We start from the raw sequence: 4,173 nt of genomic DNA on the forward strand, positions 1-4,173 counted from the left end.
GGGTATTTACGCTCTGTCACTGTGCAAACAGAATCACTGGCAGCCGAGACGAGCTTCAGGACAAAGAACCTTCCATGATTCTGCTCTAATGGAGGGATGGAAGCCGCACCACAAATTAACTATAACTTGTAGCCGCTGCCTCCTTCTCCAACACAGCTGGCCTGTCCAGCCTTAACCCTTGGCAGGGAACAGCAAAATGCAAAAGCAGGAATCTCAGACCCAGACTTGGAGACCAGATGGCACCCCTCTCAGGCCACCGTCTACATGAGGAGTCCCTGAGACCTCGGCTGGGCAGCGTGTCCGTGACCGCACCAGTGTGGACCAACCCATGGTGTGTCCTGCCTTCCTCCCGGTCCGAGGGCTGGGGACTCGGGCCTGTGCCAGACCCCACAGGAGACGGCCAAAGGCTTCCTGAGCTGGCCGTCCCCTTCTCAGCTGTGGGGGGGCCGGCTTTCTCTGGGGGAGCCGGCGTTCTCAGCAGTACTCCTGTCTGGTTGGGCTGAGCGTGTCCCCAAGGGGGGAGGTGGCTGTGAAGGAAGGCTGCTTTTCAGGCAGCCTCAAAAGCTGCTTTTTTTCTGCTGCTTTCTGTAAATAATAGAACAAAGCCTACTTTCTGCCAGACACTTCCCACCCGGGGTACTGCAGAAGCTTCTGCTGAAATCCCCCACCTCCTGTCTGCCGACCCATCCCACACGCTCCTCTGGGTGAGAGTGAGCTCCTTCCCCGGGGCGGGGAGGGTGAGGGGGGCGGTGAGCTGACGGCGGTGCGTGGGGGCGGCTGCCTGGACAGGCAGCACGCAGATGGGGGGGCGTCAGAGAACTGGATGATCACCCCCGGCCGCATAGCTAAGTCCCTACGGGGCTTGGTGACAGGCTCGCCCTCTGCCCTCTGACTCTGCTCTCTCTTTCTAGCCTCTGGGCCTTGAGAAAAAAAGTGGGGTGGGTGCCTTGAATACTTCCTGCATATTTACCACACCCTGGCCTGGCGGGCGGCAAACCCTGGCTCCTGGAGCGGAGGGGCCTCTGGCCTGGTTCCAGCGGGCGGGTTCGCGGTCCCTACAGCTGGTTAATGAAATCCTGCAGAGAGCAAACCCGGCAGAAGAGTCAGACGACCCGGGGCTTGGCGCCCCTGTCTGTGCGTTCACCGTTCACGACACGGAGACCCAGACAGAACAGCTGTGAACCTTTACGACCCTTTAAAACAACAGGGCAGGGTCTAGGTCCTGTGAAAACAGCCATCTGGGGACCGTCCATGTTCCTTGTGAATCTGGCTCCCAGAGCGCACGTCCGCACTGCACATTCGACCCAACGCGACGAGCCGCGGCAGGAAGTTCCAGCTCTGCATCGAGCCGCCAGTCGCTCCCAGTGCCCGTCTCCAGTTAGGTAGGTCATTTTGGAAGTGCACGGTTCAGTCTTCTACGGCACCCAGGAAGTTAACACTAATTTCTTCCTCCAAATAAGATCTCTCATGGGGCAGATCCAATGGAAATGATCAAGTTTTCCTTTTAGCTCCAAGGTAGAAAATTCTTCTGAAAACGTGGTATCTGGAAGCCTGGGCAGGGATCCGGTTCTGGTTCCTGTTTTCTTGGCTCCGGGAGGGAAGGCGGCAGACGCACCAGCCCCATGTGGCGTGTCACGCCTTGCTGCCGCCTTCGGCAGTGCCCGGAGCTCGAGGGCTCTTTGTCAACTTCAGGATCCCCGGAGCCCTGAAACGCGACGTCCCCTACACTCCAGTGCAGTCCCTCTTCTCAGTAACCCCACGACGCGTGAAATGTTGATTCTCATTGTCCAGATGAGGGAACCGAGGCTGAGAAGTTCTGCTCGTGGTCACAAGCTGAGCCCAAGAGCCACGTGTGCCCGAGTGTGCGGGAGGAGGCTGGCCACACCCGGGCGAGGCCTCTCGGAGGTGGCCGCTGCGGCCACTGCCTGCCCACCTGGACCGAGGAGAGGTGTCCCGACCTGGGGCACAGGCCACGGGGGCGGCTGGCGGGAGGGCCGGGTGGGCGAAGCGTGCGGCGCCCGGTCTCCTGGGCTCCCCGCCGCCTGGCTGTACCTCGGCAAGCGTCTTCAGGGCATGCGTCGGGGAGGTTTAGGAAGTTTTTTAATTAAAAAAGGAAACACGTGTGAGTTTTATTGGACTCCAGCAAGCAGCCGAGGGCGAAACGCGTGGACTGCTGCTGTGCCACGCTAACCCTGACAATGACACCTGTCATATTTCCACGTCGCTCAGAAGCTGCCTCCTCAGGGGGCAGACGGCGGCTCCCGCACCGAGCGCAGCGTCGCTGTGCTTCACGTGCACCGACTGCCCAGCGTCCTGCTCCCCTGGGACGAAGCGTCTCAGAGCAGCGTGAGCGTCTGCTCTACGGTCCTGGGGGGGCAGAAGCCTCGTCCCAGCTCCCAAAGTCACCTGCATTTCCTGGGTGGCAGCCGCCCTCGCCTCAAGCCCGCCCTTGGCCCCACCACCTGCTTTTTCTCCCACTCTGTCCTGCAAGGGCCTGGGGTGACTCGGGGCCACTGAGATCATCTCTCCACCTCACGGTCCTTAACGTAATCACATCTGCCACGTCCCTCTTGCCGCACGAGGCAGCACAGTCACGGGCTCCGGTGCTGCTCCGCTCGGGGACCACCGTTCTGCCCACGGCCAGGCTGCACCGTCACGGCCTGGTCGGCTCCCCTGTGCGGTTCCGCGTCACGCCGCCGCGTCTGACGGGGCCGCCACGCAGGGCGGGCTCGGCGAGTGGCCGCTGGCCCGCTGAGCGGGGGGCTGTGCAGCCGACCCTTCTTTCCTGCCCTTGGGAAAGCGCGCACGCGCCGTTCTTCAGCACAGGACGGCGGTCGACACGCCGTCTGCTCCGACGCACGCTGCGCACTTGGGGGATCCGAGCACGGGTATTTGAAGTTGGGACTTAAAATAACCCACCTGTTGGCTTTCCACCCGCGGAGCAAATGCTTGCTTCCTTCCAGAATGTTCCCGATGCGTGGCTGCACGGACCGAGGCGGAGAACCAGGGGGTCTGTGCTGGGGGACTCGAGGTGCCCTCGCATCTGCAAGGCCAGGCTTTACGGCGCCACAGCGGGAGACAGGTCTTCTTTACACGAGATGCCACCTCCGCCTCATCCCTCCTCCTCCTTCCTCCTCGTCCCTCCGAGCGCCGGCTGCCAGGTCGCTCGGCGTCCGTCCGCTCTCCCCCCGCTGACCGGGACCCCTCCCCTCCCCCTGCGCTGCCGGCAGGAACGCCCCCCATTCCCTGGAACAGCCTGGCCTGCAGGATGTCCGCATCCCTGGGCCTCCCATAGCAGCGCCCCCGGCGACGGTCAAAACCACCCCGGATGTGTCCCCGCGTCCGCACAGGGAGCAGACGGCCCTCCCTGAAACTTGACCGGGGGCCGTTGGTCACCGTCAGTGAAGACTTAGGGGCCTTTGCGATCACTCTTGCTCAGAGAGGCGGGGAGGGGAGGTGTTCATCGGGCGCTGACTAGTTAGTTATGTCCCCTCTGTCCCCGCAGGGCTCACGGACTGTCAACCAGGCTCCGCCCCGGATCCCGCAGGCCAGCGGCAGGGGCAGGTCACAGCCGCAGGGGCAGGTCACAGCCGCAGGGGCAGGGCTCTCCAAAGCGCCAGATGGCCCCAGGAACTCCAGACAAAACGGACTCCCAGCTTCAGGACAGCTACGTTCTTGGAGCGTGAAAGCCGCCAAACGCTGCCATCTGCGTGGGGAGGGAGCCGGGCTCGCAGGTGGGTGGCTCTGAGAGGGTGCGTGTCTGCCCGGCACCCCAGTGAGGTGGGGCGGGGTGGGGGGGTCCTGCAGAGGCAGCTCTTCCTCATAAGGGATGCCCCTCCACCTCTACCCACAAAATAACATGCGTGCACCCCCCTCACCGTGGCGGCCTCAGACACCCTCAGAATTCCCACAAAGCACCTCTGGTCGTGGCTGTGCCCACCTCACCCCACCCGACACCGGAGCCGAGCCCGTCTAGCTGATCTGCACAACGGATGGGTTGGAGGCCACTGGCCGGGGGATGAGGATGGTGCACTTGGCACAAATGTCCCTGCTCGTCAGCTGTGGCCGGCATCAGGGTCCCCGCCACAAGGCCCGGCAACTTTGTGCGAAAGGAACAGCATGAGGCTGAGCCCCCGGTAGGTTACCCGGGGCTGGGCAGAGGACGGCCGCGTG

At 63.0% G+C, this 4,173-nt stretch overlaps 1 long non-coding RNA gene across 2 annotated transcripts; it reads left to right on the plus strand.

Annotated features, from left to right (window-relative positions):
* The first annotated feature begins 854 nt into the window (after positions 1-854).
* LOC120617735 (uncharacterized) lies at positions 855-3,575 on the plus strand. 2 transcript variants are annotated; one of them, XR_005657026.1, is made up of 3 exons: positions 855-1,382; positions 2,964-3,161; positions 3,506-3,575. It is a non-coding gene; the product is annotated as an uncharacterized LOC120617735 (long non-coding RNA). The 2 variants fall into 2 exon arrangements; XR_005657025.1 differs by having other exon boundaries at positions 2,964-3,171; positions 3,506-3,558.
* Positions 3,576-4,173: the final 598 nt, after the last annotated feature.

The sequence above is a fragment of the Pteropus medius genome, unplaced genomic scaffold (assembly GCF_902729225.1).
Source record: "Pteropus medius unplaced genomic scaffold, Ma_sr-lr_union100, whole genome shotgun sequence".
Taxonomy (NCBI): domain Eukaryota; kingdom Metazoa; phylum Chordata; class Mammalia; order Chiroptera; family Pteropodidae; genus Pteropus; species Pteropus medius.